The sequence below is a fragment of the Mustela erminea genome, chromosome 18 (assembly GCF_009829155.1).
Source record: "Mustela erminea isolate mMusErm1 chromosome 18, mMusErm1.Pri, whole genome shotgun sequence".
Classification (NCBI taxonomy): domain Eukaryota; kingdom Metazoa; phylum Chordata; class Mammalia; order Carnivora; family Mustelidae; genus Mustela; species Mustela erminea.
The window spans coordinates 15,190,616-15,207,025 of NC_045631.1; the positions used below are offsets into that span (position 1 = coordinate 15,190,616).

Sequence of the window (16,410 nt, forward strand, 5' to 3'; positions counted from 1 at the left end):
TGTGTGGCTTTGGCAAATTACTTAACCTCTCTGAGGTTCAGCTTCCTAATCTGTAATTTGTAAATCTGTATCTACCTCATAAGATTGTTATGAGGATTAAATGAGTTAGTAGATGTCATTCACTTAGAACAAGGCCTGTCATATATCATAAGTGATAGCTATTGTCATCTTTATTGTGCTCTCCTTCCTAAGCCAGTCTCTAACCCCATTTCATCATATTCATTTCCCATTTGCATTCATCACAATACCTTTTGGGAGCTGCAAAGACAAAGAGTCATGACATTCATTAAGGCCAGAAGAGGGATCTCACTCTGAAGACTGTCTGCCTGTGAAAACCTGCTGCAGGGCCCCCTGCACATCGGGGTTCCGGAGGCTGTAGATGAGTAGGTTCAGCACGGTGCTGATGACAGCAATGAGAATGCTGATCCCTTTGTCCTTGTCTGAGGCCTCCACTGAGCCCAGCCTCATGTAGCTGAAGACACCTGTCACTTAAATATGCCCACCATGCTGAGATGGAAGCCACATGTGGAGAAAGCTTTCTTTCTGTCCTCCACAGAGCTGATTCCTAGGGCTGCCACTGCCATGTGTGCATAGGACCCAGTGATGAGGACCAAGGGGACCACCATGAAGGCTGCTGCTATCAAAAGCAGCAGCTCGTTGAGTTGGGTGCTGGAGCAGGAGAGTCAGAAGAGCTGTGGGAGGTCACAATAGAAGTGATTGATCACATGGGGGGTCACAGAAGTTAAGAGTGGATAGGCAACACTTTGGGTCAGTGCATTGGTGAAGGAAAGGACACATGACATGCCCACAAGCCAGTGCTTGCTGGATTCCCCAGCTCATGTGGGTGCTGTAGGTGAGGGCCTGGCAGATGGCCAGGTAGAGGTCAGAGGCCATGACTGTCAGCAGGAAGCAGTCCACTCCTGCCACGGGGTGGAAGGAGAAAAGCTGGGAGAGGCAGACCATGTAGGGAATGCTTCTGGTTTTGGAAATGCAGTGCCTCAGCATGGCAGGGACAGTGACACAGATGCATCCATCATCTAGCAGGGACATGTTCCCCAGAAAGAAGTACATAGGCCTCAGAAATTAGCACCTTCCAAGGGGAACCAAAGCCATATGATGCTATATAACATACAACCTCTAGAACCATTAAAACATTTTGTTCTTCCTCAACATGTTTCCAAGTACAACCTTCATGGGTATGGTAAAAGTCATTCATTTATTTAACAAAATTTTTTTAGCACCTACTACTGTTGACTTTACAAATAAAAGTCAGTTATTTTCACCAGCAAAAAATAGGTTTATTCAGGAATAGGAGATAACTGCTGTTTGGAACAAGCAAGCTATGGCAAAAAAACCCAAAAAACAAAAAACAAAAACAAAACCATAGGCTCACCCAACAAACAAAAGAGAGGAATGTTACTTTATGAAGAAGGAGGAAGTTGGGAGGAGTTGTCCCTTGGAGAAAAGCAAGAGTTAAGGGTGATGTTGGTTTTTCACTGGGTGAGTTGCTGGGGTGGTCTATTTCTTGTCAGAGATGAAATGTACATCTTTCTCTTTTGGGACCTGAAATTGATGATTCTTTTCCCTTGAGAAATTTTCTGTTAAGATCTGTAATTGATAGGTTTTCATACAATTGAGGCAGAGTGGTACAGAGTGAGAGCCCCCATTCTGACTTCCACACTCCATTTTAGTGATATCTTTCCCTTCATTAATTTATGCACTATGTGTCTGCCCTGTTATCAACATTTTATGGAGTTAAAATGAATTTCAGAAAGCCTTAAAGTGTGGCAAAGATCACATACAGTGTTGGGGATGGAGTTGGGACTTTGGGTTTCTGGTTTAGTCCAGCCCATCTTCTTGGGAGGGGAAGAGCAGTTTGTAACTTCCTAGCCTTACCCGCAGCCTGGGGCTGAGAGGAGGGTGGAGCCTAGGCAGGATTTGCTCCTATATTATCCCTGGAGCAGCGTCTCTGGGCCTCCTTTATCTCACAAGGTCATGTCACATCTCCCATCATAGCTCACATTAACCATTCTCAAACTCGGCATCTCTTCTAGTCTCAAATGAATGACTTGCCCTTTTCCTGCTTCCAGATAATCCAGATCCTGTAGCATCCTGATCCAAAATGTTTTCCAACCTTAAGGCCCCCAATATCATAAGGAAAGATAAAGATTTGGGATACCTTTTAGACCAATACTGCCCTACTTTTTGCTAATTCCTGAAAGTGACTTTAGGCATCAAGTATGACTTATTAACAATTATTAAATTAAACAATTATTAACAATTCCTGTTCAGTAAGAAAGCTTTCCCACTGGTTTTCTTTATTAATGTCAATTTTTAATTTAAATTATGGTTAGTTAACATATATGGCAAAATTAGTTTCAGGTGTAAAATTTAGTAATTTACCCATGGATTTAATTAACAAGTCTGGGAGAAACTCTTTGCAGGGTCAGTTGAGCAGCTTTGTAATGGTTCAAGGCTATCATAAGTCAAGGAAGAATAGGCAGGGCATTAGGATCTTTGTTGACAGCTGTCCATAGAAGGGGAACTGCAGGGTACAGAGCCTAAAGGGAACCTATTATTGCACCTCCATACTGTTTTCCAGTGTGGTTGTACCAGCTTACATTCCCATCAACAGTGTAAAAGGGTTCCCCTTTCTCCACATCCTTGCCAACACTTATTTTTTCCTGTCTTGTTTATTCTGGCCATTCTAGCTGGTGTAATGGTATCTCATTGTGGTTTTGATCTGTATCTCCCTGATGGCTAGTGATGTTGAACTTCTTTTCATGTGTCTGTTAACCACTTATATGTCTTCTTTGTTGAAGTGTCTGTTCATGTCTTCTGCCCGTTTCTTGACTGGATTATTTATTTTTCAGCTTTAAAAAAAGTCTGTATTTTGAGCTTCATTTAATTAATTTTTATAATGACTTTCTAATATTCTATCATTTGCATTTGCCAAAATCTATTTAACCACTGGATATTTAGTTTCCAACTTTCCACTTCTATAAATAATAATGCAACCAAATCTGTTTCTCTCTGATGTTTGTCCTGTGTTCTAAATAGTTTCTACCTCCAGTTTGTGCAAAGATCTTTTCTCATCCTTTGATACTCTACATTCTCAAGACTAGATTCCTTGTTACTTTATGACAAAAGTACAAATTACAGAACTATTTATCTTTTATATAAGGGGCAGGGGAAACATGTATTCTTCATATCCCCCACCAATATTGTTAATACTTCTTCCTTATATCTTTGTTTTGAGAGTTTTAATTGGCTTCAAGATCTACTGACTTATTTGTTAGCATAGGTTTTTCAATTCCGTTAACTATGAAGGAAAAGAAAAGAGCACTAATTATGTAAACATATGGTGATTCAAAACGCTCATGTAATAAAGATCACCCGGTGGAAAGGAAGCAAATTTGCTTGAGTGTTTAGAGCATTTAATTTCTTTTGGGACTTAATGATGATGCTTATACAGCTGCTACTGATGACCGTTGCATCATTTTTAGTTAAGATAATAATGAAATCGTGTTTACTCAATAGAATAACCTTATTACAATCTCCAGACTTTTGCCACAGAGCTGAAAAAGTCTACAAAATCTGTTTTTAAGGGTGCCTGATTAGCTCAGTTGGTCGTGTCTGCCTTTGGCTCAGGTCATGATCTCAGGATCCTGGGATCAAGCCCCACATCAAGCTCCCTGCTCAGAGAGGAGGCTGGTCCTCCCTCTCTCTCTGCCTGCTGCTCTGTCTACTTGTGCTCTCTTGCTCTCTCTCTCAAATAAATAAAATCTTTAAAAAAATTTTTTTAAATCTGTTTTTAATTTTTTACTTGATTAATAATACTTTGCTCATTAGTTTTATTTTTAATGTGTTTCATAAATAAAACAACAGTATGACAATATTGCATTTGCAGTGGTCTTCTCAGCTTGAGAATGAGTTATTTCACCTAAGAACTAAGGTTCCAGGAGGCCTGCTGTGGTCAGCTTGCATGAGGGATAGCAGAACCTCCTGGAAGAGGGCAGAGAGAGTTGCTATGCTCAAGTCCAAAGCCAACGGGTTGAATATCAAAGTAAGCTCACCTTCTTGTGCCATTTTCCCTTGCTTCACCTCCAGACTCACACTGGATCCAAGGAAGAGAGCATTTCAATAAGGAGGTAATAAATAAAAAGATTTCTTGATTATTCCTTTATTGGTAGGTATTTAAATTACTGTATTTAAAATTTCTCTTCATACACATGGTTCTACTACATTTAGATCAGATTTCTAGAAATGGTTTCAAAGATTATGAAGAGTGATATATTTGATAAGAAGTTATTTTACCAAGCCCTCTAATCAATAATGGACTTTTCCCCCCTAACGTTTTTCAAACATAAAGTTCAAATAGTTATACAGTGAATACCCATGTCCCCATCATCTCAATTTTACCATTATAATTTTACTGTACTTGTTTTATCACATATTTATCCATCTGACCTTCCCTCTTTCCATCTATCATTCCATCTTACACTTTGATGCATTTCAAATAAAACTATAGGCATCAGTACGCCTCTCCCTAAATAATTCAGCATGCATACCAATAACATGAGTTCAACATTTGCTTACAGCTCTTTTTTTATGCAAAAAAAAAGATGTAAAATGTTGTATGATTACCTTTATATGACATTCTAAAAAAAAAGACAACTATAGGGATGGAGACACATCAGTGATTTCTAGGGGGATAGAGAGGGCAAATAGGATTGACTACAAAGGGACATGAAGGGATTTTTGGAGTGATAGAACTATTCTATATCTTGATGGTGGTGATGTATACAACTGTATTCATTGGTCAAAACTCATAGACACCTATAAAAGGTAAATTTTACTGTTTGTAAGTCATACCGCAATAAAACTGACTTTAAAAAAAAGAATAATAAAGCAATAAAGTGAATATCTTACCTACTACACAATTTATGAAATAGAACATTCCATTGTCTTTGAAGATTCCTGTGTGTCCCTCCTTAATCCTAATCCTTTATCTCCTTACTCAGGTAACATTATTCTGAAAAAAAAATCCACTTAAAATCTTTTTGTTACATATATATGATTCTCTAAGCAAAATATTAAGTTTTTAATATATTTAGTCTTTATGTAAATGAGATCACTCAATAGTTATTCTTCCTTTGACTTGTTTATTTCACTCAATGTGTTTGTGTGGTTCTCTGATAGTGAGTGCCAAAAACTGTTGCTCATTTGTTTTTTTTTTTAAGGATGTATAGCACTGTGTGATGTGATGATACCACAATTCATTTGCTTTTTGTCTGAAGGCATTTTGCTTCTGTGAACACTCTTGTACTCATCTCCTGGTGCACAAATGCAAGAATTTGTCTAGGGTCTCCAATTAGGAATGGAATTTGTGTATTTTCAGATTTAAAGGATAAAATAAAATTATTTTCCAAAATGATTGCACCATTTTATAATCTTACCAGCAGTGTATAAGAATTGTTGTTGTGCTATTTTTTTAAAAAAGATTTTATTTATTTATTTGACAGACAGAGATCACAAGTAGGCAGAGAGGCAGACAGAGAGAGAGGAGGAAGCAGGCTCCCTGCAGAGCAGAGAGCCCAATGCGGGGCTCTATCCCAGAACCCTAGGATCACAACCTGAGCCGAAGGCAGAGTCTTTAACCCACTGAGCCACCCAGGCGCCCATGTTGTGCTATATTTTCATCAAAACTGGCTATTATCTCACTTATTCATTTGGACCAATGTATTGAGTATGAAATAGTGTCTCCAGTGTGCTTCTCATTTGCATTTGCTAGATAACCAATAGGATTGAGATTCCTTTCCTAATTTCATTGGCCATTTGTGTTTCCTGTGAAATCCTAACTTTTGTCTATTATCTCTTGTGTCCCTTTTATTTTTGTACTAGTTGTAGAAGTTCTCGATATGTCTTGGATTCTTCAGAGTAACTCTATGTGCTACAAATCTCTTCTAATTTGTGGCTGTCTTTTCACTTAAAAATTGTTGTTCTGTGATGAGTAGAGGTTTAAAAATTTAATGTAGGCAAATCTTAGTCTTTTTTTAATGATCAATGTTTTTTGGACTGCTTTAAGAATGACTGAGCTCCTAGAGGATCATGAAGATATCCCATAAACTATTCTTAAGACTTTACAATTTGACTCTACAATGTAAGTTCCTCATGCACCTGAAGCTGATTTTTCTGTGTGGCGGAGAAAGACATCATGTTATTGCTGCTGCCCCTCGGAACAATTTGTTACTTAAACTGCAATCCCTGGAGGATTTTACTAGTTGCCAAGCACATTTAGATATGGCCTTAAGAAATACATATACTGGCAACAGGTCTTTGAGGAGAAGGACGATATACGACCGTGAAGCTGGGCAGCTGGGGATGCCCGGCTTGCTCAGGGTGGAACGCCGCCCCTTCACAGAAGCTGGGCAGCTGGAACGCCCGGCCCACCCAGGGCGGAAAGCCGCCTGCTTCAGGAAAGCCGAGCAGCCAGGAATGCCCGGTCAGCTCAGGGTGGAATGAAAACCACCTGCTTCCCTTTTCCGTTATCACTCCTTTCTCTTCCCAGAAGCGCCTGTTGTTAGTTAGATGAGTCCTTTGAATGTGCTTGTTTAACTATAAACTTTATCCTCCTCCTTGCTTGTCTGCAAGACAGGATTAACATTTGACCTTCATCAATCCTTCTGTCGGCTATTGTTTCTATCCAATAAAAATGAGACTGTGGAGTTTCTCGTGGCAGCAGTCCTTTTCGAGTGTTGTCCCCTGCTCCCAGTCTCTTGCAGCTGACTTGTTTGTGCCTAATTCTTCTCCCATTGCCGGCTGGAAGTGGCATGTTATCTTTTTTTCTCTATAGATACACTGTTTACTGGAAGGTCTGTCTTTTTACTACTGCTCTGTAGGCTGCCTGTGTCACATATCAAATTTATACATATTATTTTCAGGCTCCCTAATTCACCCTTTTGGTCCATTTCTCTAATTTTGTTCAGGGAGGACATAGTCTTAATTACAACACCTTTAACATATGCTCTGATACCTTGTAGGGCAGTCAGGTGCAGCTTTTTGAGACAGAGAGTTATACTGTGAGTAGCAGTTTTTAGGTAGCAAGGTCTCCATTATGATGGGCAGTCACTGCTTGAACAGGCAGTAGGGCCCTGAGGGAGGGCTAAACAACCTCTCCACATTTTCTGTTTGTTAATCTTATCATTGGATCCTTGGTTTCTAAGGATCTGACCTAAAAGCAAGAGTGGGAGACCCTGGGACCCCATGGTTCTTCTTAACACAACTCAGTTCTACTGCCACTTCTAGTATCATTATGGTACCTGCGGAGACCGAGAAAATTAAGGCCATCCCACCTGAAGCTTAGCTGATGTGGGAAACAGAGGCAGAAGAAAATCATTAAAATTCCTCACCTACTGACAAGCCCTTGAAACAGACAGAGTGGCTCTCCCCTGGGGACTTAACTGCCCTCACCTTGAGATTTTGCTAAGGACAACCCTAGCCTAACCAACCCCTACCCCAACAGGTCTGACCAGGATCCTGTAAGTCTACTTTAACAATTCCTTTATCTCTAAACCTCCAAGATAGTGTCGAGAATCATTCCCAAGTGTATGGCCCACTGATAAACATCTAAAGGGTCTCACAAGAAGATTTTTATTATTGGTAATAAATAACCTTTCTCCCAACAATAGCTAGCCCCACAAGATCCTGGAGACCTTGCTTCCAAAATTCCTTAGGGACTTACGCCATCCCTAATCCCCTTTGTCCTCACCCACCACTGAGTCCACCCCTACTCTGCCTTTAAAAACTCTGACTGTAATCTGGTTCGGGGTCCAAGTCCCTACTCCACTGTGCCAGGTATACTTGGGCCCAAGCTTAAGCTTGTCAAATAAACCCTCGTGTGATTGCATCAGTGCTTGGCTCATTGGTGGTCTCTCAGATGTGAAAACTCAGGCATAACAGTACCCCCATAATGCAATCCCAGTGCCCTTAAGATGGACGGCATTTCATTCCTGAGGACTTATTAGGAAATGGGGTTTGCAGAAGGCTTCTTCCTTTCCCCCCTTCATTGTTCCTCCTCTTATCCCCAGGCCGAGTCAAGTCTGGGAGCAGGCTGCTCTCTGCTCAGAGCTCTATTCTGGACCAGGAATCTGGGAAAGCAAGGCATTCAGGCTGGACTCTAGTTAAGTCCCAGCTCCACCACAGTTTCATGGGTGACACTGAAAAGACAAATACACATTCTAGGGATTGGAGAGGAAGATGGTGGTGGAGTAGGTGGACCTAGGCTCCCCTCATTCCGTGAACACAACTAGATAATTAACAAATCATCCTAAATAATCCAGAAATTGACCTGAAGACTAACAGAACAAATTCCACAACTAAAGGGAGGGAAGAGACTACATCAAAGAAGGTAGGAAGTGCAGAGACATGGTTTAGGGGAGAAAGAGATCATGGGTGCTCCAGAGGGGAGGGAGCCATGAACATAGAGAAGAGTGAGAGAAAGGAGCACACAGAAGGATACGTAAGGAGAATGTTTCCCCAAAACCACTCGCTTGGAACAGGAGAGGGGCTGCATCTCATGAGTTCTTATAATCACTGGGGCCTTAACGTCTGAAGCTTTAAAGGTCAGTGGACTTGGCTGGGGTAAAGCCCAGAGGGCAGTAGGCTATTCCTTGAGAGAAGGCAAGGAAACAACTCAGGGGCAGAGAGCATGGAAACAGTAATCTGAAGAGCATAAACACAGAGCCACCTTCAGGAAGCAGCAGAGCGCCCATACTGGCTGCCTAATTTGCAAATACCAAACACCACTCCCCTGCACTCTGGTGGGACTGCCTGCCCTTCTCTCATGCCTGCCTCAGTCCCAGGATGGCAAGATCCTCCCCCAGAAGACCAGCAGAAGCCCCTGCCCCCCAGCATGTCTCCAGCCCAGAGAGTTCTGCAAGGCATCAATTCTGGTAGAAGTCTCGTTAGGTCTCGTTTCACAAGCAGACTAGAGCACACCTAGTTAACAGTTGCCATTTTCAGGCCAGGGACCAAACACTGCCACTACAGGCAAGGAGAGCCTCTGCAGATTACTGGCCTGAAGGATAGAACAGCCACAACATAACATCAGAACACATACAGCACACATGGGAGATAATGAAGTTTTAGAATATAAGTGAGGTTCAGTGGGGTGAGGTTTGGTGGGGTGAGGTCAGGAGCCGATGACCAAGAAAGAGTTCTTGAGACATCTTTGGTGCAAAATAGTGTTTTATTAAAACATGGGGACAGGACCCATGGTCAGAAAGAGCTGTTGTCCCCAGGGATGTGAGGGGGTGGCAGGTTATGTACCATGGGGGTGGGGAAGTAAGGAATAGGGGGATGTTAATAGAACTTTCATATGCTAAAGAGAACCTACAAGATACCAGAGACTTTACCATTGTCAAGGTCATTTTTCCCCTCTAGCGAGGTATTAACATTAAGATGGGTGGGAGATTCCTAAAGAATGTCACATATGTCCCACCCAGGAGCTGGGGCTGGGAAGGTTGGAGGGTGTTAGCTTTTGCTTTGTCCTCAGCCAGCCTTCTGTTCCCTCATCAAGAGACACTCTCCAAAGCACCAGGACCAGGGAACTACATGACCGCTTCTTCAAAAGACCATTACTTTCAGGAACAGGAGACATTTTGGTGACTTTTCTAATACAGAGAAGAAGGCAGAAACAAAGTGGCAAGACAGAGGACTTTATCCCATATGAAAGAACAAGATAAGGTCAGAGATCTAAGCAAAACAGAGGTAAGTAAATGCCTGATGGAGAATTTAAAGTAACAATCATAAGGATACTCACTGGGCTTGAGAAAAGAGTAGAAGACATCAGTGAAACCCTGACCACAGATTAAAGAGTAGAAAAAGGATCAGCCAGGAATAAAGAGTGCAATAAATTATATTGAAAAAAAAAAAAGGTTTGATGCAATGAACAGCAGACTAAAAGAAGCAGAGGAACAAATTAGTGACCAAGAAGACAAAATAATGGAAAATAATGCAGCTGAATGAAAGAATTATGGGACACAAGAATTGACTTAGGGAATTCAGTGACTCCATGAAACGTAGTAATATTTGTATTATAGGAATCCCAGAAGTACAAGAGAGAGAAAAGGGGACAGAAATTTTATTTGAAGAAAGAAGAACAGAAAACTTCTGTAATCTGGGGAAGGAAACAGACATCCAGATTCAGGAGACACATAAACTCCCACAAATGTCAACAAAAGCAGGCCAACACATATTGCAATTAAATTTGTGAAATATCATGATAAAGAAAAAATTTATAAAAGCAACAAGACAAAAGAAATCCTTAACTTACAGGGGAAAACCCATAAGGCCAGCAGGAGATTTCACAACAGAAGAAAGTGGCATGATATATTCAAACTGCTGAATAGAAAAAATGTGTAGCCAAGAATACTCTATCCAGCAAGGCTATCATTCAGCATAAGAGAAATAGTTTCCAGGACAAACAAAAACTAAAGGAGCTCATGATCATAAACCAGCCCTGCAAGAAATATTAAAAGGGACTCTGAGTGAAACGGAGAGGCCGAAAGTGAGAGAGGTAAAAGGATCAGAGAAAATTTCCAGAAACAATTACAAAACAAGTAGTAAAATGGCAATAAATACATATCTACCCATAATTACTTTGAATGTAAATGGGCTGAATGCTCCAATCAAAAAACATAGGGTGTATGGTATAAGAAAGTGGTCCAGTTTCATTCTATTGCATGTTGCTGTCCAGTTTTCCCAACTGTTTGGGAACTGTTTCCCATTTGTTGAAAAACAGTCCTTTTCCCATTGGATTTCCTTTGCTTTGTCAAATATTAATTGACCATGGGGTTCTGAGTTTATTTCTGGGTTTTTCTATTCTGTTCCGTTGATCGACGTGTCTATTTTTGTGCCAGTACCATACTGTCTTGATCATTACAGCTTTGTAGTATAACTTGAAGTCCAGAATTGTGATGCCTCCAGCTTTGCTTTTCTTTTTCCAAGTTGCTTTTGCTATTTGGGGTCTTTTTGATTCCTTACAAATTTTAGGATTATTTGCTCTAGCTCTGTGAAAAATGCTGTTGGTATTTTGATAGAGAATGCGTTAAATGTATAGATTGCTTTGGGTATTATAGACATTTTAACAATGTTTGTTCTTCTGATCCATGAGCATGGAATGTCTTTCCATTTCTTTGTGTCCTTTTCAATTTCTTTTATCAGTGTACTATAGTTTTCAGGGTACAGGACTTTCACTTCTTTGGTTAGGCTTATTCCTAAGTATATTACTACAGTTTTTGGTGCAATTGTAAATGGGATTGATTCCTTAATTTTTCTTTCTGCTGCTTCATCATTGGTTTATAGACATACAAGAGATTGCTATGTGTTGATTTTGTATCCTGCAACTATACTGAATTTGTGTCTCAGTTCTAGCAATTATTTGGTGGAGTATTTTGGATTTTCTCTAGAGCATCATGTCATCTGCAAATACTTCTTTTTACTTCTTCCTTATTGATTTGGATGCCTTTTATTTCTTTTTGTTTTCTGATTGCTGTGGCTAGGACTTTCTGTACTATGTTGAAGAGAAGTGGTGGACATCCCTGTCTTGTTCCTGACCATAAAGGAAAAGCTCTCAGTTTTTCCCCTTTTAGGATGATATCAGATATGGGTTTCTTGTGGACAGCTTTTATTATATGGAGTCCTCTAAACCTACTTTGTTGAGGTTTTCATCATAAAGGGATTTGAACTTTATCAAATGCTTTTTGTGCATCTGTTGAAATGATCATATGGTTCTTATCCTTTCTTTTATTAATGTGGCATATCATGTTGCTTGATTTGTGAATATTGAACTACACTTGCAACTCAGGAATAAGCAAAGGAAATAATCAACAAAACTATAAGGCAACCTACAGAATGGGAAGATATTTGCAAATAACATATCTGATAAAGGTTAGTATCCAAAATATATAAAGAACTTATGAAACTCAACACTCAAAAAATGAATAATCCAATTAAAAATGAGCAGAAGACATGAATAGACTTTTTAAAACAAATTCAATTAGGTAACACATACTGTATTATTAGCTACAGTAGTGGAATTAGTGATTTCATCAGTTGCATACAACACCCAGTGTTATTTGCAATATTAAGTGTCCTAAACTTAATCCTTATCTCCAATTATCTCTTCCCCCTACAAAACTCCCCTCCAGCAACCATCATTTTGTTTCCTAGAATTAGGGATCTCTTATGGTTTGCCTCCTTCTGTGTTTTCATCTTAATTTTATTTTTCCTTCCTTTCTCCTAAGTTCATCTGTTTTGTTTCTTAAATTCTACATGAGTGAAATCATTTAATATTTGTCTTTCTCTGATTAACTTATTTCGCTAAGCATAATACCCTCCAGTTCCATTCATGTCATTGCAAATGGCAAAATTTCATTCTTTTTGATGACTGAGTAATATGCCATTGTGTATAGGTACACATGTGTACACACACACACACACACACCCCATATCTATCTTTATCCATTCATCTGTCAGTGGGCTTCTGGGCTCTTCCCATGTTTTGGCTATTGTGGACATTGCCGCTATAAACATTGGCACGCATGTGCCCCTTCGAATCCCTATGCTTGCATCCTTTGGATAAATAACTAGCAATGCAATTGCTGGGTCATAGGGTAGCTCCATTTTTAATTTTTTGAGGAAACTCTATACTGCTTTCCAGAGTCACTACACCAATTGGCATTTCCACCAACAGTGTAAGAGGGTTCCTCTTTCTCTGCATCCGTACCAACACCTGTTGCTTCCTGACTTAATTTTAGCCAATGAATAGACATTTTTCCAAAGAAGACATATAGGTGGTCAATAGACACATGAAAAGTTGCTCAACATTAGTGATCATGAGGAAAATATAAATCAAAACTACAATGAAATATCAATTAACATTTGTCAGAATGACTAAAATCAACAACATATATATGAATATTACTCAGCCATAAAAAAGAATGAAATCTTTCCATTTACAATGATGCGGAGCTAGAGAATCTTATATTAAGTGAAATAAGTCAGGCAGTGAAAAACAAATATATGATTTTACTCATCTATGGAATTTAAGAAACAAAACAAATGAATGGGGGGGGCAGGAGGAGAGAGGCAAAGACTCTTAACTATAGAGAACGGATGGTTACTAAAGGGGAGATGGGTGGGAGGATAGGTTAAATATGTGATAGAGATTAAGGAGTGCATTTGTTGTGTTGAGCACTGACCATCATATACAAGTGTTGAATCAGAATATTGCACACCTGAAATTAATACTGCATTGTATATTAACTAATCAGAATTTAAATAAAAACTTTTAAAAAAGAAAGAAAGAAAAAGAATAGATAGATAAACTTTCTTGGCTTCCCTGCCCTCTGAGATAAATGGAATTACTAACACCCTCATGGAACAATATGAGAGATGGAGTAAGGAGTTAGATATCAAGACTTTTTGAGAAAATCAAAAGCATCAGAGTTGTGAAGCATCATTATTGGGTTCATTAAAGCCTTTGGTTATTTATTCATCTGTGGCTCCCCAAAGCCCCACTCCTTCCTAGGAGTACTAATTTTTGAGGTCTACAGGGATAGCACTGCAGTGGATACAGTCCCACAACAGAGATGATCTCATCTCTCTTTCACTCATTTTCTTATATATGGCCCCTTCCACGCTCTCCCAGGCTGGGGCCTACATAGCACTGCACCCTCTTCACTCCCTTCATCAGAAACTTTTCCAGCTTCTGTACCTGCAACAAGGTGAGTATTCTCTAGGGTCCTCTTTCTGCTCTCTGATAATAGATGAGACCCTTAAGTTGTTACCAAGCAAGTCAACCCTCCTATTTCACAAAGGTTTCAGTAAAGAGACTCTTGTTTGGGGTAACACATCAAGTGAGGGGAAAGGGTTGACACCCTCCTATGCCAAGGCATTTTGTCATTCTTGGACAAAGCCTACCTTCTGTGTTTATTGGAGTATGAGGGCATTCATCTTATCTAGTCTCCTGTTGGACCCATTCCTTAGGAAGTAACCTTTGGCTAGACCCCTACATCAGATGGTCAGAGTTTATCTTCATCGTCAGGTGCATAAAACTTTTAGCTGGAATATCAGAGCAGAAAGCAGTGAAAACCCAGTGAGGATAGCTTGGGGCTCACCCAAGAATGGTTATCTAGGAGGACCTCTTCAGTTGAGGTGACCATGGTGATCTTGTTTAAGATGGACTTCCTAGATACATAGATCAGTAGTCATCATGTTACTGAACCCAAATCAGTAACATGCAAGATTCAAAAGACCAGTTTTGCTTGGAAAGCCATTTGAGCTTTACTTGGGAGGCCAGCCACATGAGGAGGAGGCAGACACTTGTCCAAAGGTTAATTCCCAGGTTTCTGCCTGGCTCAGCAGTTTTTAAAGGGATTTAGGGTAGTTAATTGGCAAAGGCAGTACAGCTGGCCTGCAAGATTTCTTGATCACATGCAGACTCCATGGTAAACCAACTACAAATGTTATATCAGTGTTTGGGGGCTGTGCGAGGGGACTAGGTTCTTGTTTTGTGATGTGCAGGAGTCATGTGTTCTTTCTACAAAGGAAGGCCCAATCTATAAACACATGAAAGGAGTTTAGTAAAATCATTTGTGTGACCCAAAAAAGAAAATATTTTGCTAATAAAATTGTTAATCTAATCAGAAAGCTGAGGCAACTTCAAAGAGACTTGCTGGCTTCTGTGGCCTAGGAAAGTTCTGGTTCTTCATTCCTCAAGGCCAGTTCTTGGCAAATCTAACAGAAAGTAAATTAGTTCTGTTACAATTCAAGGGCCTTAGGTCAGCAAATAAGGAGTGTGTTATCCCGGAGCAAGTTAACCCTTAAGATCAGCTGGAGTACTGTTACAGTCATAAAATCTTGGGGGGTGATGTTTCACCTCTACAGAGTGAGGGTTATATGACATTTCTGCAGGGTGTACCTTTCTTGTCTGGACTAATTTATTCATAGGCTCTATCCCCCACCCACCCCCCCATTCCCAAAGTCTTTGGAGTTGTTTTCAAGAAAAGACATTATGTCAGTGAAGCAATTATTTTAACTTCTATCTTAACTGTTCCCAATGACCCACCTAAAGGGAGCAGAGATTCTCACAGCAATAGTTCTGTGCCTTTTACTCACACTTATACTTCTTTCCAATTCTGTTAATTGTTCCTGGTCTTGCATAAATTCCAGCTTATCCCCCAAATTTTTCCCAACTACTACAGCCTAATCCCATGCCCCGTTTCACCAAAAAGTTTGGTCTTTTGGTCATAGTTTCCAAATGTATGTATGTATGTATTTCAGAAATATTGAGCAGCAGTTGTATGCAAGTGCAATGACGGGCATTGAGAATGCAAAGCTGAATCAAGCATAATCTGTCCCGAAGCCACTTACTGTAGGCAGAGAAGTGGTGGAGTTTCTAGAGAGAAATTACTATGCAAGAAGGTCACAGAGAGTTCTGTGAAGTATGCAGTTAAAGTTCTGCATGAGATTAGCTGAGGAGCTTCAAGTGGGGGATCAAAAAAACTTTAACAGAACAGAAATATTTTAGTTGAGTGGTAAAGAATTTGAGCACTTGGGTTTAGCAAGAGGACATTCCAGTGAAAATAAAGTTTGAGCAAATATAGGGAAGAAGGAGATCAAAGAATGTGACCCCTTATAACACAAGTAGATTCAAGGGAACAACTGGGAGGTAGTTTAATTATTCTTTAACTGTGTAATATGTGTGGAGAGCTGTTTTGCTTCTTTTGACGTCAAATCACACAATTACAGAATGAGTCTAGGCCTATAATTAGACCCATAGGGTGACTCAACAGGAATCATGGATTTCTGAGTTTCCAAAATACCTTAGTGATGAGAGAGTAGAAGGCTAGCTAAGGACAGGAAGAAGCGGACACCCCACAACACCACCCCCCACCAAGTGATACAGGTGACATTCCTCAGGCACTCCTGGCTGCCCTAAAAGGAAAAACAAATAATTAATTTATGGAAATCACTGTCCTGATGGACTTAAGTCTCCCTCAGTTTACTGGAGCCTTAGCAGTTTACAAGGACAAAGCATTTTTAACAATGGTCTAGCTTCCAGAAGGGAATGTAAATAGAATGAAAAGTACTTATAATCTGCAGCCTATTGACAGATACTTGAAGCAGGCACAGTGTAATGTTCCTCCAGGAAGCTCCCAACTATCTTCATGTTAATGACTTGCTACAGGGGAAAACAACCTTAACTTGACAAAGGCAAGGCCTCAGGTATCCTGTGAGTCTTCTTTAACATATGAAAATCCTTTTGAAATCTCCATTTTTCTTACCTCCGACCCCATAGTTTATAATCAACCACCCCTCACAACGCTGGGGCAGCAGCTCTTT

General features: G+C 40.0%; 1 pseudogene; it reads right to left on the reverse strand.

Moving 5' to 3' along the window:
- Positions 1-306: 306 nt before the first annotated feature.
- LOC116577999 lies at positions 307-1,071 on the reverse strand (annotated as a pseudogene).
- Positions 1,072-16,410: the final 15,339 nt, after the last annotated feature.